At 39.8% G+C, this 13,754-nt stretch overlaps 1 protein-coding gene across 6 annotated transcripts in view; it reads right to left on the minus strand.

Annotated features, from left to right (window-relative positions):
- C11H1orf162 (chromosome 11 C1orf162 homolog) overlaps positions 1-13,754 on the minus strand; it is a 255,672-nt gene that overhangs the window by 212,962 nt on the left and 28,956 nt on the right. Inside the window, exons 7-9 of one of the 6 annotated variants that reach the window (XR_009552585.1) lie at positions 10,011-10,235; positions 9,112-9,282; positions 8,416-8,967 (exon numbers count right to left, since the gene is read on the minus strand). The exons of 1 other annotated variant lie outside the window; for it this stretch is intronic. The gene's annotated coding sequence lies outside the window, so the exon portion shown is untranslated. Of the gene's footprint in view, positions 1-8,415; positions 8,968-9,111; positions 9,283-10,010; positions 10,236-13,754 lie in introns of those variants that run through there. 4 more of the 6 variants (XR_009552584.1, XR_009552586.1, XR_009552583.1 and 1 more) reach the window with 4 other exon arrangements.

Raw genomic sequence — 13,754 nt, forward strand, 5'->3', positions numbered from 1 at the left:
TATATGGGGGTGGGATTATTATATGGGGGTGGGATTATTATATGGGGGTGGGATTATATGGGGTGGGATTATATGGGGGTGGGATTATAGTGGGGTGGGATTATATGGGGGTGGGATTGGGAACACAGACCTCTGGTGATGGCAGTGGTGAAAAAAAATAAAACTAAAAACAAATAAATTTGATTTCAGCATCATGATTTCAGGCGGCAATGCAGTGGGTTAAGCGTACATGACAAAGTGCAAGGACCAGCATAAGGATCCCGATTCAAGCCCCCAGCTCCCCACCTGCAGAGGAGTCACTTCATAAGCAATGAAGCAGGTCTGCAGGTGTCTCTCTTTCTCTCCCCCTCTCTGTCTTCCCCTCCCCTCTCCATTTCTCTCTGTCCTATCCAACAACAATGGCATCTATAACAACAACAATAATAACCATAACAAGGGCAACAAAGGGGAAGAAATAGACTCCAGGAGCAGTGAATAAGTAGTGCAGGCACCGAGCCCCAGCAATAACCCTGGAGACCAGAAAAAAAAAAACAACTATCTCCACCACGCTGTCAACTGGGGACCACCTTGCTTAAATCTCTTAAATCCTTATAATATGTCTAGCAGTAATCACCTGGAAGAAGTCATTTAGGAGGCTCACTTGGACCTCTGTTCTTGCATGCTCACATACATATACTCTTTTCTTCTTTAAAAATCCCTCTGTCTTGCACATGTGAGACAGTGACTTCAGGCCCTGTACCTTGACCACTCTCCCAGGTAAGATCGGTTTTGCTGGGTTATGTATGTTGTGAGTACGTTATATAAAAAGAGTGTGCTATGGTATGTTATATATATTAGTATAACAGTGTTAGAGTAATAGAAAATAGAAGGAGGATTGTAAAATAGTTCACCTGAATAGTGCACCTGCTTTGCCATGCACACAACCCAGTTTCAAGCCCAGCCCCCACTGCACGAGGGGGAGGAAGCTTCAGTGCCACAGTGTGTTTCCCACTCTTTATCTCTATGAACTGTCTCACTTTTTCTCTCTGAAATCATCAGCCTAGAGTGGTGAAGCCCTGGCGATCAAAAAAAAAATAGGAACAACTGAGCCTACAATGGTAAGCACCCAACTGATAATCTGTGGCAGACATCAAAGCTGTGACCCACCATACATAGGCAGCAGTGCCACTCACCTTCATCTAAGTTGGCTTAGTGAATCACAAAGGACTAAGCTAGCCAGCACAGCTATGGATAGGTACATTGTGAATGATGAGGTGGGGGGAGACCATGGAGAACACAAAAATCAGGAAACTTCAAACCTCAGTATTTTTTTACTCTTTGAGAGGGCTGCTCCTAAAGCTCTCCAGGAATGCACTTTATTCTTGTTTTCTTACTTTCTTAATAAACAACGCACATATTTCTTTTTAAAATATGCTCTTTATTTCATTAGAGAGACAAGAGCACTGTTCAGCTCTGGCTTATGGTCATGCTGGGGATTTAACCTGGGACCTCAGAGTCTCAGGGGTGAGAATCTTTTGCATAACCATTATCATATCTCCTCAGCCTGATGCATATATATATATATATATTTGTCTCCAATGTTATCACTAGGGCTTGGTACCTGCACTATGAATCCATTGCTCCTGGAGGCCATTTTCCCCCTCTTTGATGTCCTTGTTGTTGTTATTATTGCCATTGCTGTTGTTGGAGAGGACAGAGAGAAATCAAAAGAGATGGGGAAGACAGAGAGGAGGAGAGAAGGATAGACAACTTCAGACCTGCTTTACCACCTGAAGCAACTCCCATGCAGTTGGGGAGCCTGGGGTTAGAACTGGGATTCTTAAAAATAAATAAATAAATAAAAAAGAACCAGAATTCTTGAGCTCATACTTGTGCTTCGTGCCATGAGCTCTTAACCCGCTGTGCCACCCCCCCCCCATATTTCTTAAGAAGTGTTTTTGCAAGGGTCACCCAGCAGTGCACCTGGCTGAGAGCACTCATCATATGCACAAGGACATGCATTTGAGCCCCACTCCACACTTATAGGAAGGATGCTTCACAAGCAGTAAAGCAAGTCTGCAAGTATCTATTTTTCTTTCTCTCTATCTCCCCCTCCACGCTCAATTTCTCTCTATCATATCAAAGAAAATAGAAAAGAAAAAAGAAAGAAAGAACCTTTTTGCACAACACTTGCTGACTTCATGTTCAGAACATTCTATTCTTCAACATAGACAAGAGCCAGTCCAGCTTTGGGGGAAGGAGGCTTGTAATCCCCACTAGCACGTCCACTTTCCTCCTAATGCCAAACTGAGTTGGTCACCCTACATACCTACTGATCAGTCTTTCACAATCACATCTTAGAGACAAAGGAGCTAGATTCACCATTCTCTGAGTGTCTGGAGCAGGAGGTTGCTTTAGAGCTGATAATCATTCCTAAAGTATGCTAGGGGATTGCTTATTTATTTATTGCTTTTAAAATGCAAGGCTTCTCTCCCCATTCCATTTTTTTTTTCCTTAATGGGATCTCATTTGATCTAAGACTCTTTCTCCAGAATTAATTTTTGTGATTAATTAAAACAACGTTCCTAGATAAGGTCCAGGTTACTCTGGGGCTCCCAGGGATCCCAGTATACTGTTCTACCTGGCAACAACTTTTGTCTCTTGCTGGGAACTTAGAGAGAGGAGGGATTCCTTATTGTTCAACCACAAGACAGTCTTCATACCCCACTGCTTAATTTACAAACAATTTCTAACCGAGTTACTGTAGCTACACTTAATACTTAGCCTTTTTCAGGAACTTGATTCATCGTAACTACCTACTTCCCTCTAAACAAAGTAGTAGTTTGATCTGGGTTTCTGGTGAGTTTCAGAAATGTTTTCTTTTCTTTTTTTTTTTTTTCCTCTTTACCTCCCTCTTCTTCCTTCTTTTTCTACTACCGAATAGTCTCAGTTTAGCAAACCCACTGAGCATTTTTGGAGGGGTTTCTCTTTATTTTACTTGGTCAGTTGAAAACCTTTTGTGCTGTGTTCCACCAGCCCACAAAAAAAAAAAACCTAAAGTGAAAATGTCTTTTAGAGTGAACTCAGAAAAGATGAACTGGAAGTGAGGAGACCAATTCTGGTTTGGGGTATAGAAATGAGTGTCACCAGAATCACCCATCTGACCTCTCCTGGTTTGCTCCAGTCAGCTAAATTGTAAGAAGTAGTGACTAGATTTTTATTCTAAAGGAACAAGGTAAGAAGATCACCAAAAATAAAAGCACAGTCTGTTTCCTTCTCCTCCATTTGAATTTACTGGAACAAAAAGAAATCTTGAGTAAATGGAATTATTTACCCAGTAATTTTCTTTTTAATAACATCAAATGTGGAAACGGGCAAAGATCAAATAAGGAAAGCAAAGGCAATATTTATTATGAGTTTACTGAAGCAAGGGAGTCAGCCACTGTCACTTATGTTGAGGTGTAGGAGTGGGCAAGCTTTATAGAGGGAGAAGGGGCTGGTTTCAGAGGTGTCCTTACTGGAGGCTGCTGGCGCAGGGAGACTAGAGGTGGGATACTAGAAGGGGAGCCTCCTGTGTGACTGCTTAGGAGAGCCTATTTGACTTAATCTGTTCGATCCTGTGCTGGAACAACAGTAAGAACTGGAGAAGCTGTCAGTTACTAATCAATTTCTAGACATTTTGAACTGGTTCTGATGGGGATAGTTACTGTTTGACTCTCTGAATTATACCCAGAGATACCTAGTTTCCTACAAGTCTGGCTTCTAATAAGCTGAATTTTGGAGAGTTGCAATATATTAGAGGCTAGTTTTCTGGCAGGTCAAGGATTAGAGTGGATTTTTATACATGTCTGGACATTGTCAGTCTGTGCAGTTGCTTTCAATATTTTTAGAGAAACCCTGCTATCAAATACTATGTCAGGTGTAATAACAATAAGAAGACTCAGATGACATGGTGCCTATTCTGCAGTTTTATCACTACTGGAAAAACAGATGATCATGGTGAAAAAGACCTTTTGGGGGCCAGGCAGTGGCACACTCAGTGAAGCACACATATTACCTGCCATATGAAGGACTCAGGCTCAAGCCTCTGGTCCCCACCTGAGTGCAGGAAGCTTCACAATTGGTCAGTGCTGTAGGAGTCTCTCTCTCTCCCTGTATCTCTGTCTCTGTCTCTCTCTTTTCCTTTCTCTCCCCCCACCCCCATATCTTTCTCTTCCTTCCTTCTTAAATCTTTTCTGTCTCTATCTAAAATATTTAAAAAAAGAAAAAACTTTTTTTTCAGTTATAGTATCACGACAGAGTAGTCATACCAGCTATATGAATTTTAATTTAGTAATTAGTTAAAATTAGCCCCAATGTCTTCACTGGTCAAATGAGAACAATAAAACCTGTGCTGAACCTATTTGGTTTTTGTTTGTTTGTTTTTACTTTTATGATGGGAAATTTCAAACATACAAATAAAACAGCAAATACTGCTACAGCTACTATCCTATTTTAATGGTGATCAACTTAAGATTCAGCCTCATTACACAAATGTACTCCCTACATACTCTACCCAACTTGCCATGCTCTAGTTCTCTTGAGTTTTGGATAGAAAATTATTTCCTTTTTTAAATAAATAATTTGACTTGATTTGATAGGACAAAGAGAAACTGAGATGAGAAAGGGAATAGAGAAGGAGAGATACTTACAGCACTGCTTCACTACTTCTGAAGCTTCTGCTTCCAGGTGGGGACTGGGACCTTAAACCCTGGTTTTTGTGTACAATAACATGTATGCTCAACCTGGTGTGCTACTGCTCAGCCCTGATGCCACATTATTTCGTCAGCAAACATTTCAGTTTGTATTTATAAAATATCTTTTAAGAATTATTATTTGGGGGTTGTGGGGAGACAGCAGTAATGGTTATGTAAGACTTTCATGCCTGAGACTCAAGGTCCAAGGTTCAATCCTCAGCACCACCACAAGCCAGAGTTGAGAAGTGTTCTGGTTTCTCTCTCTGTACCTCTCTCATTAAAAAATGAATAAATAAAATATTTTTAAATAATTATTATTTGGGAATAGCAAGAAAAAATTTCTGGATAGTGAGTCTGATTTGTCATGTAGGACTCAAGTTTGAGTTTGGGCCCCACTGTACTGCAGGAAGATTCAGTGTTAGGGTTTTTTGTTTGTTTGTTTCAGTGTTATGTTATCTTTTCTTTGCTCCCTCTGTATCTATGTCTCTGCCTCTGTCTACCTAAAAAACTTAATCCAGAGTGGTGAAGCCTCAGCAATAACAAAACAAAACAAAAAAGTTTTATTTGGTTTATTCTTATTACCCATTTGCCATATTTTTTTTTCACAGAATGAAAGAAAAAGAGACCACAGCACCAAAGCTTCCTTTAATGTGGTAGGGCTGGGCTTAAACCATATCCATTTGCCCTCTTATTGACACATATAATAGAGTGAAAATTGATTCTATGCTTAAGAAGAAGCAATAGAACTATTAACACCAAGTACTACTCAGAATGCTAATAGGCACACCTATTTGTTACCAGTGCCTGTGGGTCTTTCATTGCTTTAGAATGCAACTTTTTTTTTTTTGGTCTTGGGTAATTGCAGTCTACCTCTCAAATGATACTATAGTTTCATGGTACCATCTTGTAGCAATTGTGACTGCTTTACATGCAGGTTTCTCAGAAATAAGAACTGTTTTTAAGAAATGAAACTATAATACCTGTAGTTGATGGTGTGCAACAAGTTACTCCAAAATGTAGAGGCTTGAAATAATAACTCTTTATTATCTCTTGTGGTTTCTATGGGTCAGGAATTCAAGAGTGTTTTGCTTGGGGGGGGGGGGTTCATGCTTGGGTGCCCCTCCTAAGATTGCTGAGTCTGAGGTTATCTGCCAAGGTGACTCAAACTGCCTGGCAATCTAGCTTTGGCAATTGAGTCCCTGCCCTCAGGAGCCTCTCCACTGACTTGCCTGAGAGGCCTCACAACAGGGCAATTGACACTAGAGGAAGGATCAGAGCAAGAGACAAAAGGAAGCTGTAACTGCTATATGATCTAAACATGGAAGTCACACACCATTACATCTACCATGTTATTGACAACACATGTTACTTCTGGTCTATTTAGGAAGGAATAATACAATATTCTGAACACAGAAAAATAAAAACAATCTTAAAATGTGGTTAAAACAATGCCATTATCATATCTGAAAAAAATTACAATGGTTTCTTTGTATCTTCAGGTGACTATTCAAATTTTCTTAATTAGCTTGCTTCTAAGGATCCAAATAAATTTTTTATAGATATACCCATTTTATGTACTTTATATACATACCTATTTTATAGACATACCTATTTTATGTATTTTTACGTATATTTTATATTTATATATTTATGTATTTTATGTATATTTGTATGTATTTTATGTATTTTATAGACATACCTATTTTATGTACTTTTTATGTATTTTATGTATATATGTTATATTTTTATATATATTTATGTATTTTATGTATATTTATATGTATTTTATAGACATACCTATTTTATGTACTTTTTAATTTCATTAATCGTTTTTCTGCTGGAGTTTTACACCTGCAAAATTCCACTCCACTACTCCTGGCAGACTTCTTTTTTCTTGTTTCCAGACAAAGAGTAAGAGACACAGAGAGAAAGAGACAACATAGCACCACTCAAGAAGTTTCCTCTTTGCATGGTAGTTGTCAGTAGCTGAAGTTCAGTGCACATGACAAAGTATGCACTCTTATTGAGTGAGCTGTCTCACTAAAAGCCCATTTTAATCCATAGAGTCTTCCTTCATTTTTGCCATTTCATCAGATTTAAATGAGATAAGAAAGGCAAAACATTTACCAAGGCTGAGTAGGCTTGGCACAGCCCACATGCTGACCATGTGAATTAGAGAAAAGCTCCCCATCCTCAATTTACAGTTGTCAGGCCATATGAGTCTCGCTAATATTTAGGGGAGTGGTCCAGGAGGTGGTGCAGTAGATAAAGCATTGGACTCTCAAGCATGGGGTCCTGAGTTCAATCCCCACTAGCATATGTACCAGAGTGATATCTGGTTCTTGCTCTCTCTCTCCTCCTGTCTAAATAAAATCTTAAATAAAATCTGTCTAAATAAAATCTTTAAAAAAATTAAGGGGAGGCTTGTGTGACTATATGGATGAACAAACATCTTAGATTTGTCTCACCTCTGCTCAGATAAGATTTCACTAAGTTTGGGGCTCACAGCCTGGCTGCTATCACCCCAGAGTCCACATCCTGCCTGACCCCTGTTTCAGATCCCAAGCACATCTGCTTTGATTAGTTTCATGTTCTACCTCCTAACTGCATTCCCCAGGGAAAGCTGTGGTATCCACTAAGGTGTCATGGTAACTGGGAATTTCTTCACTAGGTTTCCCTTCAGATCAACAGGAATTAAAACTCCAAGAGTGAGGGATGGGCAAATGGTATGGTCTCTGGTCACATCTACACTATTGGCAGCAGAGGGCACAAATGTATGCCAGTAATAAGTTTATGTTAGGCAAGAGAGATAACATAATGGTTATGCAAAGAGACTGTCATGCCTGGGGCTCCAAAGTCTCAGCTTCAATCCCCTGCACCACCATAAGCCAGAGCGGAACAGTGCTCTGGTAATAAATAAATAAATAAATAAATAAATAAATAAATAAATAAATATTTTATGTTCATAATTTGTCACCCTTCACATGACCAAACTGGAGACCTTATACAGAGCAGCACTTCTTGGTTTTACTGGCTCTTCCTTTTCTCTGGTCTCTCTAAACAGGACAAACCCATATTAAGCTCACACCACCTAAAGACTAGGAAGGAAAAATTAAAGGTGGAAATAGATCTTGCCTGTATCAGCCCTTCTTCTTAGTTCTTATGAGTTGGTTGTAGCAAGTTTGAAACTCATCTCAAATGAGAGCTCAGTATTTCTCTTTCAATTTTAAGTTCCCCTTTCCCCTGCCCCCTTTAAAAATATCTGTGCAGATGTATGAAGATTGGGGCTTTCTACTTTCTGTCACATCTAACTCTATAGAAGAGGCTCAGAAGACTTGCTCTGGCCAGCTCTGGCCTACTGACCTTTGCAAGTTACTGTACCTCTAGCCAGTACCAGTGCCAGTAAATGGGGCATCACATGAGCTTCCTTGCTGGACTGATAGAAGAACAAAATATTAACTTTATCAAATGGCATCAAGGAAAGTAGCCTTGCATCCTGGTATTATCCTCTATAAGCTATATTTGAAAAGGCCCTGGAGGAAAGACCAGCACACATGAGAAGGCTGAAGGAGGGGTGCACTGCACTGCCCCCATCTCTCCTTGGCCAGCCACTACCCCAGATCACTGCCAGACTTAACAGACTGTGCACAACTTCCTCATTGTGCAATATCCTGAGATGACAAAGGTGTCTCAGCCTTAGACAGATAGATGCAAACTTTGACTTCCTGTTTGCTGCCATCTGCAGCCAGCAGAAATCTCTAGCCCCTTTTCTATGGGGATGAGGTGGGGGGCTGGGTGCAGAAACACTGCTATCTTCAAGCCTCGGGCTCCTTAAACTTCTGGCCAAGTAATGGTGAGAAATGCCTCAGTTCTTTTTTTTATCTTTAAATTTTTATGATTAGTGATTGAATAATGATTTAAAAGATTATAAGATAACAGGGGTACAATTCCATACAGTTCCCACCACCAAAGTTCCATGTCCCATCCCCTTCATTGGAAAGTTCCCTATTCTATATCCCTCTGTGAGTATGGACCAAAATTCTTTATGGGGTGCAGAAGGTGGGAATTCTGGCTTCTTTAATTGCTTCTTTACTGGACATGGGAGTAGGTAGGTCAATTCATAACTCCAACCCACTTCTATCTTTTCCAAGTTGGGTAAGGCTCTGGAGACATGAGGTTTCAGGACACATTGGTGAGGTCATCTGCCCAGGGAAGTCAGGATGGTGTCATAGTAGCATCTGCAACTTGGTGGCTGAAAGACAGTAAGATACAAAGAAGAATAAATTGTTTAATAAACAGAAACCCAAAGGTAAGAATTGAGCAGATGAAATTAGGGGTCAGAAGGAGATAGGAAGTCTATTTTAAGTATCAGGAGGGGGATGGTTATTTAACCTACCTGCAGGTCAGGGGAGGAGATTTCTTTAGTTTTCTGGGACAGTGGATGCCAATACCTCAGCCTGGGTGGCTAAAATTACATAAATGTAGTTCCCATATGGGGCTAAGGTGCACTGAAGGAGTGAACATAATACCATGAGCAAGAACCTGGATTCAAGTTCCTAGTCCCCACCTGCAATGGGGAAGCTGTGAGTGATGGAGCAGTGGTACAGGTCTCTTTCTCTCTCTCTCCCTTTCCTTCTCTTATTCTCTCTCTCTTTTTTTCTGTCTCTTTAAAAAAAAAAAGTAAGGAAATGAAAGGAAAGGAAAGTAAAGGAGGGGAGTGTTGTTTTCTCCAGGCTGGCTTCATGGGTGGGTAACAGATCACCAGAAGCACATGGCTGAGCTGAGAACGCAGTTTTATCTTTATTCATGAGCAGGCAAACTGTCCAACACCTAATCACCACACAGATCTGTCCTGCATCTTTCCCCTCCGGCAGCAGAGTGGAACTCAGGAAGTACGTAGGATAGGAGGCGGGGAGAAGGGAGAAGCACGAAAAGGCAAAGGCTAAACCACAATCTCCCAGAGGTGGGGGGGAGTGAGACCAAACCAATATGAAGCATACCAACAATTCCCCCTTTTCTTTTTAACTAGTTGACCATAGTATCAGGAGTGTGGGGTGAAGAAAAACCTATATCGTACGGGCATTTTCAAAAAAGAAACTGGCACAAACATGGAGGAAGAAGTAAACGAGCAACAAGAACCAGTGTGCTGCCAAGGGAAGGCCTGAGGGGGGCATTTCTTGCCTCTGTGGGCAAGGCTTTATCAGCTAAAAAACACTTCCTGCCTCTGTGGGCTTCTCTTGCCTCTGGGGGGTGTTTCTTGCCTCGATGGGCTTTTCTTGCCTTTGTGGGAATTACCTACCATGGGGGGCGGGTATGGCCTATAGAGTCCCATGGCAGCTGGCTGCAGTCAGTCTTTGAGAAACCCAGCAGCATAAAGGGAAGCTTCTAGTTCTGTGTGAAGTGTCCAAGAGGTGTACCAGTGAGTCCGATAGAAGTTCCAGTCCAAAGCAGATGTCCACGGAAGAATGCCAGGGGGTGGAAAGTTGTATGAGGAAGGTCAGCTGCTGGAATTACGCTTTTCTGTAGAGAACTTGACAGCTGCAATTCACTTACTTATGAAACAAAACTTGTAGCAGGTTAGAAGTTTACCACAATAGATAACTCGATGATTATAATTGGTTTAAATATCTTTATAAATTTGGAAGGTCTTTTTGATTCATTTTAAGGCTCCTAACCAATCTAAGCGCAATAAAATGTGGTAAGTCAAAGAACCACTGCTAGAGCCTCAGGCATGAGAATCATTAGCATAACCATTGTGCAATCTACCATTTCTAATTGAGAAGGTATTTGAGAGTTTTACATATTAACAACGTCTTATTTAACCTTTTGTTACACCCATTCAAGATGGAGACACGCCCTAGGTGTGCGCAGGATTTTAGACCAAGTTAGTTAAAATATATTGATTTTTAACTAACTTTTACCTCAGACTTTAAATGTAAGTTAATTTTACCTTAATGAGAACTATGTTGAAAACCTTTTTCATTTAACTTTGCCTGGTAATAGTATAGCCTTAAAGTTGCATTTTTAACCTTAAAGTTAATGTTTACCAAACTTTAAACACACACATAAACATGGTCTTCAATACACAAGGAGAAAGACATTTGTTATGAAGACATGTCATTTTAAACATGAATTTAGATCTGTACTGTCTTAGCTTAGGGTCCCAAAGCCTACAGGGAAGGTAAATAACAAAGGAGGGTTTAACAACCACCATGCTTCACCTCAAGGATTGAGACAACATTGAAATAAATGTTAATTTCCATAACTGTGAACTTGTAAGTACTTTACTTAGACACACGTCAATCCAGGCAAGAGTGATTAGTGGATTGAAAAGTACTGAGAGAGGAACCTCATAACACACTATATACAATGGTTAAGCCAAGAAGAGACATTGGAGAAATGAACCAGGACAAAAGCCTAGATTTAAAAAAACACCCAAAGGTAGAGGCACATAAGAATGAAGACAAGATCCAAACACTAAGTGAGGCATTAGTCACAGGAGTGAGGAAAGAGTTTGAAAGTAATATCATCAGAAATGGGGAAACAGCAAATGAGACTCCAAAAGAAAACATTAACTATCTCGAGGTAGAGAGCTGAAAGCTGAAATAGCTAAGCTAAGAGCACAACTAGCTGAACAAGCTAATACAGTATCATAAGAGGGTAGCAAAATAGCTGAGCTACAGAAAACAACAGAGGGAAGAGAGAATAGAATAAGTGAGGCATAAGACAGAATTATCAAGCTTGAGGATGAATTAGAGAAAACTAAGAAAGAAGTAAATGATCTCAAAAAGAGATTAAAAGATACCAAAAAACAACAGAGACATATTGGATGACTTCAAAAGAAGTAATATTTGCATTATTGGCTTACCAGAGGAAGAAAAAGAGGGAGGGGAAGAAAGCATTCCTCTGGACTTAATAGTTGAGAACTTCTCTAGTCTAGACAACAAAAAAGACATAAAGGTTCAAAAAGCTCAGAGGGTACCAAACAGACTTAACCCAGACATAAAGACACCAAGACACATAATATTTAGAATGAAAAGGATTAAGGGTAAATAAAGTGTCTTGAATGATGCAAGACAAAAACAAAGAGTCACTTACAGAGGAAAATCCATAAGTTTATCAGCAGATTTCTCCACACAAATACTAAAGGCAAGAGAATGGAAAGATATCTATCAAGTACTCAATGAGAAAGGTTTTCAACTGAGACTACTGCATCCTGCTAGGCTGTCACTCAGACTAGATGGAGGCATAAAAACCTCCTCAGACAAGCAACAGTTGAAGGAATCAACTAAGGAATCACTAAGCCTTCCCTGAAAGAAGTTCTGAAAGTTCTCTTATAAACAATCACATCATCATAAACTTTCCATATATCAGAACACTCTAAAATTTTAGAATAATTGCATTAAAATATCTCCATTCTATAATACCAATAAATTCCATTGGCCTGAATTCACCTATTAAAAGACACAGAGTAGGAAGATGGATCAGAAAACACAATACAACCATATGTTGTCTGCAGGAATCCCACCTAACTCAACAAGACAAACACAAACTCAAAGTGAAAGGATGGGAAACTACCATACAAGCTAATGGACAACAGAAAAATGGTAGGAACAGCTATTCTCAGTCTGACATGATAGACCTTAAAACAAATAAAATTTTAAAAGATAGAGATGAACATTACCTAATGCTTATAGGAGTAGTCAGTCAAGAGTTCTTAACAATTATTAACATCTATGCACCCAAATGAGAGGCCATCTTAGTATATCAAACATCTACTGAAAAGGCTACAGCAATATATTAACAGCAACACAGCAATAGTAGGGGATTTCAACACCCCTTGCATGTTAGACCAGAAACTATCAAATACTTAGAGGAAAATATTGGCAGAACTCTTTTCCATCTAAATTTTAAAGGCACCTTCAATGAAACTAATCCAATTAAAAAAGAAAAAGTAGAAAATAACCACAAAACAGAACTTGGACTATATCTAGTGTATTGCACCAAAGTAAAGGACTCTGGTATAAGAGGGGAGAGTTCAGGTTTTGGAACATGATGGCAGAGGAGGACCTAAAGGGGCATAAAATTGCTATGTGGAAAACTGAGAAATGTGAACAGGAGTAGATGGCATAATGGTTATGAAAAGAGACTCTTAATCCTGGGGCTCCAAAGTCTCAGGTTCATGGTGAGTTCACCTTCTTTACCCCATCTTGGATGGAGCTCAAAGATATCATGTTAAGTGAGATAATTTAGAAACAAAAGTATGAATATGGGATGATCTCACTCATAGAAGTTGAAAAACAAGATCAGAAGGAAAAACTCTAAGCAGAACTTAGACTGGAGTTGGTATATTGCACCAAAGTAAAGGACTCTGGGATGCAGAGGAGGGTTCTGGTCCTGCAATATGATGGCAGGGGAAGACCTAATGGTGGTTGTATTGTTATAAATTTTTAAAAAATCTTAATAAAAATGGGAAAAATAAACAACATCTGAGGACAGGGAGATAGCTTACCCAGTGGAACACAAGCCTTACTTGTTCAAGATCCTAGGTTAGATTCCCCCAGCATCTCATTAGAGCATCATGGATGATACTAGAGAGCTACTTCTCAAAAAGAAAGAGGAGGAGGAAGGAGAATGAGAAGGAGGAGGAAGAGGAAGAGGAGAACAACAATAATAACAATGAGAAGGAGGTGAAGGAGGAGAAGGGGGAGTAGGAGGAGAAGAAGAAGAGGAAGAAATAGAAGAATAAGAAGAAGGAGGAGGAGGGAGAGGAGGAGAAGGCAGAGAAGAAATATAGAAGGAGGAGGAGAAGGAGAAGAAGAGATACAAGAAGGAGGAGAAGGAGGAGGAGGATAATGAAGAGGAGAAGGAGGAGGAGGACAGAATTAGCCCAGCGAGACAGCTCAGAGGTATGAGAACACATATAAAGTCCTGCATTCATACTCCATTGCCTCATAGAAAGCAAAGAAGCATCTAACTCCAATTTACACTGCAGAGTGGAGGGAGACAGACTATCACACACACCAATGTATAATTGTC

The sequence above is a fragment of the Erinaceus europaeus genome, chromosome 11 (assembly GCF_950295315.1).
Source record: "Erinaceus europaeus chromosome 11, mEriEur2.1, whole genome shotgun sequence".
Taxonomy (NCBI): Eukaryota; Metazoa; Chordata; class Mammalia; order Eulipotyphla; family Erinaceidae; genus Erinaceus; species Erinaceus europaeus.